We start from the raw sequence: 17967 nt of genomic DNA on the forward strand, positions 1-17967 counted from the left end.
CGCTGGGGTGGGGGATGCAGACAGGTTGGCAGCTCTGGGGTCGGAATAAGACACATTCAGCTCCACATCCAGCTTGGCCAGGGTGGATGAGTGACCCGAAAGCACAGTAATTTCTGAGCCCAAATCCAGCTGCAGGGAGATCCGTTCCACAAATTTCTCTTGAGCAGCCTACTCTGTGCCAGGGACCGAGCTAGGCCTCGGGGACCTCTTCTCCTTCATTCAGTGAACACCTAACATCTGTTCTGCACAAGCACGGGGCCAAGTGCACGGAACACTCTTGGGGGCATTTCTCCGCCAGTCTTGTCTTGTGGTGGCCCATTTACCTAGCTGTCTGTGTCCCTCACTGGTCCCCCAGCACCTTGGGGGCAGGGAACTTGTCTGAGAGATTCTGGCATCTGTGGGCCTGGCGTACAGCGTGGAGCTGGAGAAAGGGGAATTGCGCGAAAGTGAAATGGACCCAAACTTGCCCTCAAAAGGTCACAGTCGAGACAGTGAGAGTCTGATCATTCACAGACAATATGACAAGGTTGTCCTGGGGGCAAAACGAGCTCAGATGTGAGGAGAGAGCTTATCTCGTGGTAGGTATCAATACTGGGAAGTCCCCACTCTTGGAAAACTCCGCCTTGTCTTTCATGACCCTGGTGCCGTGCTCTCTGCCACAGAAGCTTTCCTCTCTCTCCTGTTGCCGCAGACACCGCTGGTGCCTCGCCCAGATCCCCATCACCAAAGTGGCGCACCGCCTCCCGGCTTCTGTGAGTGGTGGCTGCCAACAGCTCCCAGCTGCACCTTTCCACTGAGAATGGCTTTCAGCCAACAGGAGCCTCCCCGGGGAATTTCTGGGATGTTACACTCTTCCCGTGGGACGGCGGGACATCCCCTCAGTATTGCTCATGCTCCAGAGCAACTCGTGGGATCAGGCTAGACTTTTCCTGAAACCACACATCCTTGTGTGATTTCTTTCCTGCCTCATCCTGCTGCCCCCCCCCCCACTCTTTCTAGTTACAGTTGAGCTCTCCCTAAATAAATGCATATGCAAGAGTCTAGCTAAGGCTTTGCCTTCAGGAAACCTAACCTAAGACAATGCATTCTCTCTCTACATATATACATTTCATGTGATGGAAGCCTCTTCCAGGCCTGGGCTCCAAAGCCTTCTCAAACCTTCCTGCCTCCTGTTTCCCTTTTCACATAATGTAGATGACCACGTGGGAATGGTGGGGTCACAGCATGGAAGAAACTCCATCTCCAGATCACTGCTTGGAGGAGGTGGTTTTGGACTTCACACGAGTGAGAAATAAACTGAGATCATATCTGGGCTATAATGCATTTGGGGGTCTGTCTGGTACAGCAGACAATGTTCCTGTAACTAACACATGTGGGTTTCAGTCATGCGTGTGCCCTGGCTGACACTGTGGAAGGAATGTGAGCTTTGGAGTGAGACAAACTTTGAGTTCCAGCTCTGCCACCCTTTACCTCTCTGAGACTCGGTTCCCTCATCTCTAAAGGAAAAAAAATGCAGACCCTCATCTGAGGATGATTTACGAGCATTAAATAAGACCAGGCTTTAGCCTTGGTGCTTAGCCTGGCGCAAACTTGCCAGGGATTGATAAATGCTAGTTCCTTTCCCCAAAAGGTTCACAAGGTCATCACCCCAAGCTCTAGGGGATGCGTTCACACTGTGTGTTCTAGGTCTAGGCTGGGGCCTCTCCCTGAGCATTCTGGCTAGAAGGACCCATGGCTAACATGGCTTGATGGCTACTTTCATACATCAGCACGACTGGCCATGGGGTGTCTGCATATTTAGTCAACCATTACTCTAGGTGTGTCTCTGAGGGTGTTTCTGAATGAGATTAACATTTGAATCAGTAGACTGAGTAAAGCAGGTTGTCCTGCCAAAGGTGGGTGGGCCTCATCTAATCCGTTGAAGGTCTAAATAGAATAATAGACTGAGTAAGAAAGAATTCTTTTTCTCTGCCGGACTGTTTTTGAGCTGGGACATCGTTCTTCTCCTGCCTTTGGGCTCAGACTGTAATTCACATCATTGGCTCATCTTGGTCTGGACTTCTCAGCCTCCATAATCACATGAGCCAATTTCTTATTCATATGTATATATAATCTTCATATACGTACACACACATCCTTCTGGTTCTGTTTCTCTGGACAACCCTGACTCATACACATGGGGTTTTTCAGCCAGCCTGCATTGCTGGAACATGGCCACATCACACAATGTCACCCATATGAGTCTCTTGCCCTACAGCTCTCTCTGTGGTCATTGCCCAGGACAGGCCTCCTTACGTTCACTTGGATCGTCATACGAACCCCCTCACTGGTCTCCCTATTTCTGATCTTGCCTCTCTAATCCGTCCTCACCAAAGGCCGCAAGAATGCAGTTTCTAAAACCCACATCAGTCCATGTTATGCTTGTACTAAAAAAGTTTCTCTTTGCTTACAAGTCCCAATTTTCTCATCTGTAAAATGGGAGGGTTGAGAAGATGAACTCTGTGACTCCTTCTAGACATTTGTTTCCATGATATGGAATGTGGTCCTCACCCCTTGGATTAGCAGCAAAGGGACGCTCCTCATCTGGCCCCACAGGGCTGCATTATTCTTCTCCCATGACCCGTGTGTGCCGATTCCACTCCATTCAAACCGCTGTGCTCTCCTGACTGCCCCTGGCCATCTGGCCATGTTGCCCGTGCCCTCCTAGCAGGCCAGCTCCACCTCCTGTGAAAATCTTTCCCATTCATAAGGGCCCGACTCAGATACCACCTCCCTCGTAATGCCTCGCCTGAATTTAAACTGGATACGACGAGATTTCCCCCTCGCTTTCAAATCCCCACTAGAGGATACGGTGCAAGGGACTGTGACTCCCTTCGCTGTGCATTGTTAAGCACACTCTCTGCACTTAGTAAGGACTTTAAAAATACTTATTGAATTGATTCCATTTTATATTTACAACCCTATTCTTTGTTTCCCATCTGTACCATGGGTTGTATGTTCTGTTTCCTGTTTTCTTTCCTTATCTTAGACTGATTAAAAAGCAATTTTTATTATTTCATTTCACCCTCTGCCAGTTTATTAGTTTTACTCTTTTTGATAATTTAGTGGTTACTCTCAATATTATGACATGCTTTTATCACATGACAGACAATGCTAGAATGCTAGGACCTTTTGCCACTTTAACTCTTTGTTTATACTCCCCCTGTTGTGCATTTTAATGATATATACTTTTTAACCCCCAGAAGACATCACTGTAGCCTTTTGTACAGTCAAAGTTCATTTCAATTTACTCCAAATGTACCCTTCATTCCTTCCTGCATGCTCATATTTCCGTCTGGGGTTATTGACCTTCTGCTGGGGAGCTCTCTATAGGATGTCTTTTCATGTGGTCTGTTGGCAATGTGTCTCTAAGTGGTCTGTAAACATCTTTATTTTACCTTCACTGTTGGAGGATTTTTTCCCCTGGGTACAGAATTTGGGGTTGGCAGTTGTTTTCTTTCAGTACTTTAAAGATGCTATTGTTTTTCACCTTACAATGTTTCTGTTGAGAAGTTCACAGTCAATATGACTGTTGTTCCTTTGAAGGTCAAGTGTCTTTTCTCCTCTGACTGCTTTTAAGTTATTTATTTATTTATTTATTTATTTATTTACTTACTTACTTACTTATTTAATTATTTGCCTTTGGATTTTAGCAATTTTACTCTTGCGGGAATATGGGTGTGGTTTTCCTTATATTTCTCCTGCTTTGGGTTTATAGCATTTATTGGAACTGTGGTTCGATGTGTTTTTACCAGTTTTGGAAGATTCTTGGTCATTACCAGAACTATTGCCTCTGCTCCATGCTACCTCTTCACTACGTCCTATGCGTCCCTTTCCTGAATTTTCCATTATTTTTCCTCTTTATTTTGAAGATGTTTTTCTGCATAGATTTTACTGACTTATCTTCCAGCTCACAGATCCTCTCTTCAGAAGTGCAAAATCATCTGTAAACCCATTGATTGAGCTCTTGATTTCGGTGATGGTGTTTTTCAGCTCTTGAATTTCCAATCGGTTATTTCTGACAGATCCCAGGTCTCTATAAAATTATTCATTTGTTGCATCTTCTCGAACATATCAGTCACAGTTGTTTTAAAGTCCCCATGTGATAACACTCATATTGGGGTCATCTTTGAGTCTATTTCTACCAGATATATGTTTTTTTCCATTTTGGTTCTGTTTATTTATGTGTCTGGTTAAAACTTTTTTTTTTTTTTCTAAAATGAATACCAGATATTGGGCATGGGAAATAGAAAAGGATCTTCGTGTTGTTACCTTCCTCCAGATAAGACTTTGCCCTTTCCCGTGACATAGCTAGAGTTGGCGCATATCATCTTAATCCGATCAGAGACTGAGTTGATTCAAGTCTAGGTTGCAAATTTTGTTAAGTCTTGGTCTACCTGTGGTTCCCCCCTTACTCCTGGGCTATAACCCGCAGTCATCAGAACTAAAAGCTTGGGATATATGCTTAGACTTTTGGGAGTAGGCATCCCAGCATGCCTACTAACTGGTCTCTTAACAAAAGGGTGGGGCATGGATCAGGCTTTTGCTTTGCCGAGTAAGCTGTTCAGGCTTGTGGCTGGAGACGAGCATTAGGGGATGAGAAAAGGAAGGCTGATTCTGACCCCTGCATGCTCCGCCTTGCCTTTCCCCACGCTGTGCCGGGCCTTGCCCTGAATGTCTGTGACCCAACTGGGTAGGTATTTAAAGAATAGTCATCTACAGGACTCAGACGTTGGGCTGCCTGGGGCTTCCAAGTCATTGTTCTGGCCCAGACACTAGACGCTGCTGCTTCTCAAAGGGAGCTGGGGAGATGTCTCCCCCGCAATGACCACCTGGTGGTGAAGTAGGGGGAGAAGGTGGTTTCTGGTTTTGGGGGCTGGCACAAGCTGAAGGTAGACTCTGGAGTCAGAGTGCTTTCTTTCCACGCAAGAATATGATGTCCCCCTCAGTCCCAGCTGGACCACGTAGAGAGCTTTAGGCTTGAGGAAAGAGAAACAAGAAAAGATCTCTGGACTCCAGCTCTTGGTCTGCCCCACCTTGGACGAGTGGCTTTGGATGAGTCGTTGCCCCTCTCTTGACTGCATTTGTCAAGAGCTGTAGAATAAGGGGGTTGGGCTGAGGTTCCTTCCAGGTCTAGGCACCTGGGATGCCTTCCATCGAATGCCCCAGGGCCTAGACCTCCTCTTATTACAGCTGTCCTGCAAGGTGAGGGTTATGAGCCCCTCTTCACAGATAGGTAAATGACACTCAGAGAGGTACAGGGACCCTCCTGAGGTCATACAGCAAATAAGCTGACCCTTTAGGATAAAAGCTGCGTAAGAGCAAGGATTTTGTGTCATGCCTTGCACGTAGTAGGTGCTCAACAAATAACCATTGAGTGAATGAATGCAACAGTGGAGTTGAGATTTGAAGCTAGGACTGAGTGACTCTGAAGCCGTTGTTGTTTCCAGGGCTCAGTGCCACTTCCAGGCAATCCTTTTGGAATTATCGGGATAATGTTCCTGGAGGGGCAAGGATGTATAAAAATGCAAATTACGATTGTTTGAGAGCAATAATCAGGGGAGGAGTGAAATAGAAGCTCGGGGTGATGTGGAGGCCAATCCCAGACTCGAGCTTGAAAAGAGAAGCGAAGTGTGAGGTCCTGTTCAGGAGCTGGGGCCAGAACACAGAGGCCTTTCTGGAGCCTAGGGGGGTCCTGCAGTAATTGCAGAACAATTGCTGGCGGTGATTGCATGGAACCTCCTGAAGGGCTGGCTTGCATGGTGTGATTATCTTTGCACAGGGTTCTCTGAACCTTTGTGATCTCACAAGCTATTGGTAAAACAATTGGGGAGCATGTACCCCCAAATGTGTACATATTTATAAGTTACATATATTTACTACACTCAGTCCATATATTAAATACCAGTGAAGCTCGCCTTCTTTGTTAATAAGGAGAAAGAGAAGTAGTATTAGTCCCTTCCGCACCCCGGTGGTTTGCTCAGCTCCCACACATCATCGGGCCGGCTTGTGCTTGCTGCCCTTGCAACCAAAGGCTGTTAGGTTCCCATGAAATACAGTCAGAGTTGGGAGTCCAGAAGGTTCTAGTGTCCCAGCCCTGACCACCTGGAACCAAGCATACATGCGCCCCTCCTCCCCTGAGAGCCCTGGGAGCAGGGGAGCCTGGAAGCCTGGGGGCAGCCCGGGTCCTGCCGCTCCTTGGTGAGTAACCTTGGCTGAGTTCAGTCCCTGCTTTGGTTCTCGGTTCCTGCCTGTGGCAGGGCTTACAGTCCTCACCCTACGTCCTGCCCAGAAGGGCACCATGAACCAAGCGTGCTGGGTGGCGGGCTAGGCCCTTGAGGAGGGGCCGTGCCCTGGTCACCAGCGAGGCAGCAACAGGCCAGGCAGGCCTTTGAGTCAGCAGGACCTACTTCCCTGACAGACAACCCCTGCTGCTTCTGTCGCTCAGGGGACCTCTCCATTTCTAGGGTATTAATAGAACTAGGAATGGTAGCTAACGCTTACAGCGGCCCCACTATGAGCCAGGCACTAAATGCTTCAATGTATTAACTCATTGACCCTCATGACAACCTTATCAGGGAGATGTGATTGGGATCAGCATCCCCATTTTACAGATATGAAGACTGAGGCACAGTTCCAAAACTCACCAGAGGTGTAGTTTGGAGGTGGATTTGAAAGCAGGTACCTGGTTCTGGACTGTTCCGGGTCCTAAAACACTCTGCCACAGCCCCTCCTGTTACTCCTGCTCCCGCCCTCATTCATTAATTCACATGTCCCCCGTTCTTGCTGCTTTTCTTTTTTCTATTCCTCTGATTACATCCCCCTGCTGTGTCTCCCATTACTGCTAGCTACATCTCCCCTGTCCTATTTCATTGCAAGGTTGCTCACTTGCTGCCATTCTTCTTACTATTTCCTTCCTGTTACTCCCCAAATACTTGCTCTTCTGTTTGCACACTGTCTCTCTCTCCTCTTCCTACGTAGAAGGGCCTCTCCCACTCCTACCGCTGTTCTTCCTGGTCGGGGTGCTACTACGTTTCATGCTACCATTCTTAATGTTACCTCTCCACCCTTCACTTCTCCTCTCCTCTCCTCTCCTCTCCTCTCCTCTCCTCTCCTCTCCTCTCCTCTCCTCTCACTTCTATGACTCCTTTCATCTCTCCTCCCAGTAAGGGATTTCTTCTCTGGCTCTTCCACGTTACTATTTTTTTCTTACTTCTCCTCCAGTGAATAGGACTTGCTCTGTTACCCTCCCTCCTCTTCTTTCTTCTCACATCTCCCTTCTGTGGGTTTCAAAAATACTTGGATCCTTGGACATTCCTCCCACAAGAGGTGGTCTGTGCCGCCTCCCTAGAATTTGGGAGGCTTGTGACTGCTTCAGGGAGAGCAGGCAGGGATGCCCCGTGATTTCCGAGGCTAGCTCATGAACAGGGCTGAGGATTCCCCCTTGTGCTGTGGCACACCTGCCTTGCTGTGAGCCCCACGTAGAGGCTCTGCTGCCCCGAGGTTGCCATGCTGTGAGGAAGCCCGGGCCACACGGAGAGGCCATTGGCAGACACTTGGGGCGAGGGTCTCTGCGGAGCCCAGCCTTTGAGTCATTCCAGCTCAGGCACCAGTGAATGAAGAAGACTCCAGATGATTCCAGCCCCAGCCTTCAGGTCTTCCCGCTGAGGCCCTGATATCACAGAGCTGAGACAGCCCCTCTGCCCTGCCCAAATTCCTGACGCATAGAGTTCGCGACCGTAATACGATGGTTGTTTTATGCCCCCGAAGTTTAGAGTGGCCTGATTTGCAACAATGGTTAAACGGAACACCCTCCTCTCAAGCACGCTGTCCATCCTCCTCCATGTCCCTTCTCTTTCTCTCCTGCCTCCGCCACTCCTCTCCTGTGCCCTGCCCTCCTCACTGCCCTCCTCTCCCGGCGCCTCTTGACCTTGGAGCCGGTGTGTTTGCCTCTCTCCCTTCAGCCATCCCGGCCCTGTCATCCTCTAAGCAGCGGGCGGCCTGGCTGTGGAGCTCATCAATCTGGGTGCAGACAGCAGTGATTCACAGTTCTCCTGCCGGGGAGACTCACTCCCTTGTCAGAAGCTCACAGCCATTAAGACAAGTTCTGGAGTCAGCACTCTGCAGACTGGGGCCTGAGTGCAGGTCTGCCCCTCCCTTGCCCTAACCCCCTGGGCCTGCGCCCTACTTGCTGAAGTGATTAATAATTCAGAATTAATATAGGGCTGGGATATGACCCATCTGAGGGTCTTAGGAGCACGAACAGGGGATAAATATATCACATGGTCTGTGTGGGCAGCGCTGTCGCCAGGTGCTTGGAGCTGGGCAGATCTGGGTTTAAATGCCAGTTCTGACAATTCCTGGCTGTGTGACCTTGGGTAAGACAGTTAACCTCTCTGAACTCCAGTACCCTCCTTTGTAAAATGGGGCTCATTATATCAACCTTGCTGAAGTATTGGGGATCTAAGATCACATATAAAGCTTACCTTCTGGGGCACCTGGGTGGCTCAGTTGGTTAAGCATCTGCCTTCCACGCAGGTCATGATCCCAGGGTCCTAGGACCGAGCCTACATCAGGCTCCCTGCTCAGTGGGGAGTCTGCGTCTCCCTTTCCCTCTGCTCCTGCTCTCTCACTCACTCTCTCTCAAATAAATAAATAAAATACTTTTTTTAAAAAAAGCTTACCCTCACTTTGCAAAAGGAGTACTTCTGAAGGCCAGAGTTTAGGTGGCTTTACTGATAGGGTCAAGGTGCCTGGGATTCCACCAATGGACTATCTTTGGGAATACAAGTAACTGGCTCCAGCCTTACTGGACCGTTCAGACAATATGATGATCTCTGTTTGGCAGGTGGGGAATGTGAGACTCAAAAATGTGAGGTAATTTTCCCAAAGACAAACAGCTAAAAACTGACAAACCCGGATCGAAGCAGGGGATGCTTATTTTCCTCCCAACGTGCACAAAGGGTCGAACGTGCTCTGCACTGACCTCCACATTCATACTTGGCTCTGCTGATGACTCCCAACGCCCTCCCCCTCTCTGAGCTAGATGAGCAAGAAAAGGTGTTCAGGAAAATAGGCTGACTTGTTTGGTCAGCGAGGAAACAGCTTTTACTGAGGTATAGCTGTTTCTTTAAATATTGTTGTAAAAATTTATTTAAAAACTTTAGCTTATTTTTTGGATAGGTAATGCATTTCCAGCGTCCAAAATTTCAAGAGGCACAAATGGGGATTCAATGAAAAGTGAGTCTCTCCCACCTGCCCCTGGTCACACTGGAAGGAACCAATGTTTCCACTAGAGATAATTTTCCACATACTTGAGCAAATATGAATGTAGAGCCTTCCCTCCTGTTTTCTGCACATATTATAAACATTGTTCTTCATTTAGTCTTCTTCCAGAGAATGTTCTCCTCCTTTTTTATGGCAGTGTAGTACTCCTTTGTCTGGATTGCCCACCCACCTTCCCCTTTCCCCCACCCATCTGCATGGAGGAAGCAAATCTGACTTCTGAGGATAGGACCCTCCTGTGCCCCTTCCCTGGCTGTTCTTCCCAGACTCTCTGCGACCTGGTGAACTCAACGGCTGCCAGGCAGATGGAGGGCAACTGTGATTGTGTGCACTAGACAAAGCCTGCATACAGACCGACCTCCTTCCTGCTGGCCTCCAGCCTTCGCTGTGTTTCCATGGACAGGCCCCACACTCCCTGGGCCTCCCCTGTCTCCTCTGCAAGATGCCACCCAAAGGCCTCCCTCCCGGGGCGGGGGTGAGGCCTTCTGTGGGGGGTCCTACCCCGCTTACAGGCTAGAGGCCGGGGTGCACTCATTCATTGATTCCCTGGTTCAGTCATTGATTCCCTGGTTCATTCATTTATTCCCTCGGTCACTTATTTACATATTCCTTCACCCATTTATTCAGCCATTAATTTTCTCATTCGTCAATTCACTAACTCATTCATTCATTCAGTCACTCATTTTCTCACTCGTCTATAACCCGATCATTCACTCATCCACTCACTCCTTCACCACTTATTTAACGCATTCATTGTTTCACTCATTCATTCATTGACTAATTGGCTGTGATTAGCATTATTAGGCTGTGACTTGGAGAGCGCAGGGCTGCGGAGCCTGGAAATGCTGGCGGTGGGGGCCGTGGGAGGGGAGCGGCGGGGGCGAGAGCTCGCGGGCTGCGCGGGGTCCCCCTCCAGCCCTGCTCTCCGTGCCCGCCCCCGCCCTCCGCCCGCCGCCCCGCCCCCCGCGCCGGGGAAAGCGCGCGCTCTCGGGGAGCGTCGCTGCTCAGCCGCGGGCTCGCGAGCCGAGCCGAGCGCCTGGCGGGCGCCCAGGCACCCCCGGCCCTCGGCGGCCGCCCATGCCCGTCGCGCCCCGGGCCCGCGGGCCTCCCCAGCGCTGCGCTGCGCCGCCCGGCCCGGCGGGGGCGGGGCCGGGGCCGGGGCCGGGGCCGGGGCTGGCGAGGCCGGGCCGGGCCGCAGAGCGGCCGCCGGGATGCGGGGCTGGCGGAGGAACCTCGCGCTCTGCCTGCAGCGGCTACCGGACGAAGGTAGGAAGCGGCCGCTGCCCGGGCCGGCGAGCACCGGCGCGGCGCGGGGCGCGGAGGGCGGACCAAGCGCCAAGCTGGCCGGGGGCACCGGCCGAGGGTCTCCGCGGGAGGCGAAGGGCGGGCGGCCGCGTCCGAGGACCGGAGCTTGCGGGGTCACAGCAGGACGCGCGGCGCGGAGCGGAGCCTGGCCGGGGAAACCTGCGGGAGCGCTCCGCAGGGCGCGCGGAGGTGGGACCTGGGGCTTGGCGGCCGCTAGAGGCTGGAGCGCAGCCTCTGAACCCTCGAGGGCGCAGCCCCGGACCCGCTCGCGAGTCCGGTTCCCGGAGCGAGCCCTGGCCGGCGCGGCCACCACGTGCCTCCCCTCTCCCGGCGAGTTTGCCGGGGGTCGGAATGTGCAGGTGCTCTCGGCGGGGGACTTCGGCTCCCGACGCTGCAGTCACCGGGACCCAACTTTTCTTCGCACGCCCGGCAGTACCCCTGCGCCGACCCCACGGTCTGCGGTTCGTCAAAGTTGCAAAGAGGCCGGAGGCGGGAGGGAATGCAGGGGTGGGGGGTAGATTCGGCCGCACTGCCCCCAGCCCTGGCCTGGCCCTGCCGCAGCGCTGCGGCGCAGCCCCCTCCGCCGGGGCGCCTCTAGGGCTGCTCCACCCCTATACCTGTTGTCGGAACCGCGGTGGCGGAGGGAGGAGGAAGGACCCGCGCCCAGGCCCTGCCACTGCTGAGGAAAGTTCGGATTCGGTGCTAGTTAGGAATTGAGAGAGCTGTGAGTCAGGGTTAGAGTGAGGTGGGACTGGCAGCCGCCCACCCTCTGCTCACTTAGGAGGGCATTATGGCGGACTTACTGGCACTCTGAAGCACATCTGCACCTGTCTTTAACCTTCACAGCCACCCCCTTGGGAGGGCGCTGTCATTCTTTCCACTTTACAGGTGAGGACACTGAGCCTCAGAGAGAGGAAGCCTCCTGCCCAAGGTCACACGGCCAGTAGGTGGTAAAGCTGGGGTATGAACCTAAGTCTTTGTGACCAACAAGATCTTGGTGGTGTCCAGCCCCCCCCCCTTGCTGTCTGACCCCCAAGTTGGGCCCGGCTCAGTTCATAGGGAAGGATCCATTTCCAGCCCAGGCCAGAAGCTCCTGTGTGGGTCATGGGGGAGGGGAAGAGGAAGGTGACCGTGAGAGCTCATCCCTGCTTCTCCTGCCCTGTCCCCAGGGTTAAGTCAAGTCTGTAACCTCTACCCCACTGTGGCCCTAGGTTCTGAGGACCTGGCAGCAGGGCCTGTGGAGAGTCTTGGTTAGACCCTCATCAGGCCTTAGCTGGTGCCACAGCACCCTGGCAGGCTAATAGCTCTGCCCAGCAGAGAGGGTGGACCTTCCTCCCCTCCTCCAACCTGAGTTGGTACTGATGGCACAGCTATAGGTCACAGAGGGTGCCCGGGTTTCCTTCTCTGGGGTTGAGGGAGGAGGAAGGTGGATAAGCCTACCAACAAGAAGATCTTGGAGGAGTGCCCCTAAGAAGAGCCAGGTACCCATGGCCAACGTTCAGTCTGAGCTTGGCCCTTCAGAAAACGGGGCAACTCGACCACAGGCATGCTCTGTGCTCTTAGACAAGTCATTCCCACTCTCTGAGGCTCACTTTCTGTATCTCTAACGGGAGGGCCTAATGATTGTCCCGTAAGGTTCCTAGGGAGATGAAATGAGGTCTTGGCCCTGGGATAGCACGTAGCCCAGAGCAGGCTCTGAAGTGAGAGCTGTGATGTCCTGGGACAGAGGGGGTTGCTCTTTTGCTCCTGATTCGCACTCCCCGCCCTGTGTGTGTATGTGTGTGGGGGGCATGGTTGAGGCATGTGGGCAGGGTATGTGTCTGTTGTGTGTGTGTGTGAGGTGTGCATGGAGGCACGTGGGTGTCATGTTTGAGATGCATGCGGGTATCAATGAGGCTCACATGCGACATGCATGAGGCATGTGGGTCTTGGGATACCTACATTCATTTTGCCTGCCACTGGCCACTTCTTTTGAGAGGAGGCCACTTCTCCGCTCGTCAGTGCCAGGAGGTACCCAGGATTTGAGTTTTCCTTGGAAAATCTTACTTGAGATTGATCCTTGAGCTCAGCACTAAATCAGAGGGTGGCTGGTGCGTCCACCCGTGCTGGCAGGAAATTACTATTTTAAAAAGACAAAATCCCTGGCTTTCTCTGGGCCACGGGAACATTGGTTCCTGTGGGCTGGATCTCAAATGAGAGGCTTTGATATATGTGTCCAGCTTGATAAGAGGCTCATGGGAGGAGGTCAGTTAAGCCCAAGAGTGACAGAGAGAGACGCAGAGACAGGGATATGGGCCTGGCATCCTCAGTGAAAAGTCAGCGGGAGGCATATTTTGAATAAAACCAGCTTACCTGCCTATTCTGTGGTATAATTTAAGGCGCTGGGGAAAGAAGACCAGACTCATGAGCTGGACTTAGGCCTCTCCACTTGCCAGCTCTGTGACATACTCAGTTCTTCTGGGCTTCAGTTTTTCCCCCCCAATCCATGAAGTGGGAAGCGTAACCTTGCAGGGTGGTCTTGAGGAGTCAGTGTTCACGTACTCTTGTATAAAGCCAAGCACATAGTAGGTGCTCGAGAAATGCTAACCCTGCTCTTCCTTTCTTGATCCTTACAGCTGCTTTAACTTCACATTTGGGGAAATGAGCTGGTGCGTTGGTCAGTGGAGTAACTCAGGACTCAGGGTGGATTTCCGGGTTGTGAGGAGCCACGTCGAGGCTCTCCAGTGCTAGGGTTTGGGGGATCCAATCGGGTTGTGTCTACCATGTGGCTACTTGAGTCCACCATCTGGCCTTCCCCAAGGAGGTTGGCCAAAAGCGTGGTTATGCTCCCCGTTATGCTCCCCACACACTTGCACAGCACATGTGTCCAGGTCGCTCTGCCGTTTTGGGAGCCTGAAGTCGTAGTCATGTCCGTTGAAGAGAGACACAGCCACTGGGATGGGGAAACTGATTCTAGCTTCATGATGCTTCTGAGTTTGTGCGTGCGTGCGTGTGTGTGCGTGTGTGTGTGTGACTTGTGTTCTTTTTTTTTTTTTTTAAAGATTTTATTTATTTATTTGACAGAGATAGAGACAGCCAGTGAGAGAGGGAACACAAGCAGGGGGAGTGGGAGAGGAAGAAGCAGACTCATAGCGGAGGAGCCTGATGTGGGGCTCGATCCCACAACGCTGGGATCACGCCCTGAGCCGAAGGCAGACGCTCAACCGCTGTGCCACCCGGGCGCCCCGTGACTTGTGTTCTAATGACATTCCAGTTTGATGTTTGTGATCCCCTAGACAATGACACATTTTTTTTTCTCTTCACTGCAGAACATGCTTCCAGAGGACTCCCCCGCACCCCCCACCACCCCCAAGTTCTTGCTGGTTCCTGTGTGGGATCCAAAAAATGAAAGCCAGTCCTCAGCTTTGAGTTGCCCCCAGTCCCTCAGATAACAAAAGTTCAAGGTGCCCAGTGCTTGGGGAACGTGGAGTTGAAGGCTGCAGCAATTCTGAGTGGGCAGGCTGCTCGGAGGAGGGGGCGCTGCGGCCCGGGGCGGGTCAGCTTCTACTGGCAGATCCTTCCCGTGGTGTGGCCTGATTAATTTTCCTCCTTATGCCAGTCCTTTCTGCTCTCTAATGGACTCTTGGAATGTGAGCCAGGAGGGTTAATAGAAGTCATCTCTTCTTATTAGAGAGATGGGGAAATACAGGAGCAGTGAGGAGGAAATGACTTTTTATTCATTCAACAAATATTTATTGGGCTTGTTCTGGGGGCTGGGGATATGGCCATGAACGAGACAAAGACCCTGCTGGAGGAGACTTCACATGCTAGGGAGGGGAGACAGGGGGCAAGGAAATATAAATAGGAGTGGGACAGTTCTAGAATCACGAATGAGATGAGGGCAACAGAAGAGCAGAGGGCAATGTTGTGGGGAGTCCCAGCGGAGGGAACTTCTCCAGACAGGGTAGCCGGGGGTGGTCAGGGAAAGCCTCTCTGAAAGGTGACTTTTGAGCTGAGACTAAAGAGCAGGAAGGCTCAGGCCTGCCAAGAGCAGAAGGCAGAGCTAGTAGGCGAGGGAACAGCAAGTACCAAGAAAAGGCCTGGTCTGCAGGGCGTAGTGTGGAGAGGACCAGTTTGACCTGTTGGAGGAAGAACAAGGAGTGAGGGAGAGGGAGAGTGATGAGCAGTGAGGCTGGAGGAGGCAGACCATGAGAGGCCAGATCACCGTAGGGGAAGGAGCGTGGATTTTATTCCGTGTTGGGAGCCTTTGGAAGTCTTGACCAAGCACTTGGGCTGGCTCCGAAGATGAGCAAGGTTTTGAGTGATGGAGAAGGCAGTGGGGAGAGGCACGCCAGGCAGAGGAATGGCATGAGTAAAGGAGCGGAGGTGGGAAAGCTGTAGGGGGTGAGGCTGCCAGACAGGCAGGGACCAAAGGCATTGAATGCCGCTCGGGGGAGCTGTCTAGGGTTCTGACGGGCACATCCGGTGTCCCTGCAATTATGGACTTGTGTGTGTGTGTGTGTGTATCCGTGGTACCCAGCTAGCTGATGTGTCCCTGTGCCGGTTACCTAGGAGACAGCGGGAAGACGATGGGGCGGGATCTGATTGGCTACTCACTCCTGCTGCTCATCTCTCTGTCAGAACTGCAGGCAGAGGTTACAAATGGTCCATGCGGGCATGCCAAGTGCTGGAAGGGGAGCTTGCGAATGTTCGTTGCCCTGAGTCCTGTGTGTATGTGTGTGTGTGCGCGTGTGCGCGTGCACGCGTGTGTGTGTGTGTGTGTGTGGTTGCCAGTGCATGTGTGTGCCCATCTTGAACAGAGCGGCGGCATCTGGAGCTAATGTGCTTCCTGCTGTGAAACATCTGCTCACTGCCTTAAATCAGGTAGTGGGGGCCCAGATAAATTTAAGAAGAACCAGCCAGACTTGGGGAAGGCTCTGTCGTTTGGTTTTAATAACTGCAGTGTCAACTTTGGAGCTGATTTTCAACATTTCCCCTATCTCTAAAAATGCAAATAAAGCTTTGAGTGGCGGAAGTTATGTCCCGTGACACGGACTGTGATGTCAGTTGGCAGAATTGCCTCCCCCACCCCAGCCCAAAAGGTTGGTAGAAGACCATAGGTCTGTTTTTTTCCTCCCCTCTCCTTCTTTAGAACAATGATGCCCTCTTTTTCTTCTGCTTTGTGGGTGAAGGGAAAGGCATCCACAGTTTAATTTTGCTTAGGAAGGGGACAAACAAGCAAAACCCACCGGAGTGTTTCCTTTGCAGTTGACTTTCTAATGCAGCAGGCCAGGTCGACTTGGGGAAAAACAAAACAAAACGGGAAAAACAAAACGTGGCAACAACAACACCACCCAGCTCCAGGGCTGCAGAAGCTTTAGCATTCTTAGTCTCTCTTCCCCCACTCCTGCCTCCCACTGTGCAGGGCTTGGTAGATGAGGCAGCTGGTGAGGAAGGAAATGAGGATTTCCCTGCTCCCACCCTTGGTTTCTCTGTCCTGTGCTCGAGTTTTAATGTTCCATGTGTGATGAGCCTCCTCTGCCTCTCTGTCATTGGAAAAAAATATCATCCTGTTTCCTATTGGAGACAAATCATACCATGTCTTCCATTCATTGTCTCTATTTCCGGTGTCTCTCTCACCACTGGTCAGAGGTATTTTATCTGAAACATACATCAGGGCGTGGTTTCCGTCTGTTTATACATTCCTCATGTGCTCCGTTACTTACAGGAGGGGTCCTACACTTACATGCCTAAAGGGGCAAGGCAAGTGACCCAAAAGATGAGTGAAGAAGGCCCCAGGGCCTTTGCACTTGCTGTTCCCTCTGCTGGATTGATCTTACAGGTGCACGATTCACTCATTTCATTTAGGTCTATGCAACTGTTTCGTCCTCAGAGAGGCCTTCCCTGACCCTCCCATCTAAAATGGCAGCTTTTTAGCTGTATAACTTTCTTTTTCTTTCCAGCATTTTGCACTGCCTGACCTTATGTTATATCCTTGTTTGTTGCCCTTCTCTCACTAGTATGCAAGTGTCATGAGGGCTGTGGCTGTGTCTTTCTTATTCTCTATCTTATTCCCCGGTAACCAGTAATTGCCTGACACGTAGTAGTTGCTCAGTAAATATTTGTGGATGAAGGGAGTGAAATGGGTCTGGGGGACAGAGAATATAGACTTTATGGGAGCTCTTGCTCAGCATCCCAGATCCGATTTTTCTGGAGAAGCTAAAGACCCAGAGTTTTGCATGCCACCTCGCAACTCCAGAATGTTAAACACTGATTCAAACGAAGATCCTGGGGGTCGAGCAGCCTTCGTTTTGGAGTTGGAGGCCTCTCGTATTCAAGGCCCTTTGCCATCTGGCTGCAGTAACCTCTCTTCCCTCCTTAGTCATGCACAGACCTTGTTCTGCCCCACCTCTGAGCCTTTGCTCAGGCTGCCACCCTGCCTGGAGTGCCTTTCCTCCTCCCTCTTCTCCACCCGGCAAAATATTGTTTCTTCTGGTTCCAACCACAGGCCAGGCCAAGGGGCAGCTTCCTGTTGTCGCCCTCCTCTGACGTCGCAGAATTAGTCCCTCCCACCACGTTTGTCCTGGCCCCTTTCCTTTTGGAGCATAACTATGTCTACTCACCTGTCTCCTCTACTACACACGGAGCTCCAGGGGCAGGAGCCCTGTCTAGGCCATCTGTGGGTCTGCAGCACCCAGCATAGGGTCCGACATACAGTAGGTGCCCACTAAGTGAGTGGTGCATGACATAGAAAGGAAGGGGAAGAACACACCTTTCTGAGCATCTCCTGTGAACAGGGCCCTGGGCTGACCGTATATACATCCTTCACTCGCAGTGCCCTAGTGACGAGGATGTTGGGGCTCAGAGGGGCTATGACTTGGCCTGAGTTCCTGGTGTGCACAGGGCTCCCCATTGAGTGGAATAGCCTCTCCCTGCCTGCTGTGCAGTCCCCACCTCATTCCATTCTTTTTTTTTTTTTAAGATTTTATTTATTTATTTATTTATTTATCGAGAGAAAGGCTGAGCAAGGAGTTTCTGATGTGGGACTTGATCCCAGGACCCCGAGATCATGACCTAAGCCAAAGGCAGATGCTGAGCCGACTGAGCCACCCAGGTGCCCCTCATTCCATTCTCTAAACAGACCTCTACGCTTTGCCTTTCTGAGCTTCACTTTTCTTCTCTGTAAAATGGGAGCATGACCAGCCTCCAAGAGAGCTGTCGTGAGGCTCCAGAGATGACAGATGGGGGAGGGCTTTGCCAGCTACGGAGTGGGGTGTGCTCGTGGGACGGCGACTGGCACGGTGAGGGCAGTGCCCAGTTACTCACTGAGCAGGACCGTGCCTCGCCTGTGTGTCCGAG

The sequence above is a fragment of the Ursus arctos genome, unplaced genomic scaffold (genome assembly GCF_023065955.2).
Source record: "Ursus arctos isolate Adak ecotype North America unplaced genomic scaffold, UrsArc2.0 scaffold_14, whole genome shotgun sequence".
Lineage (NCBI taxonomy): Eukaryota > Metazoa > Chordata > Mammalia > Carnivora > Ursidae > Ursus > Ursus arctos.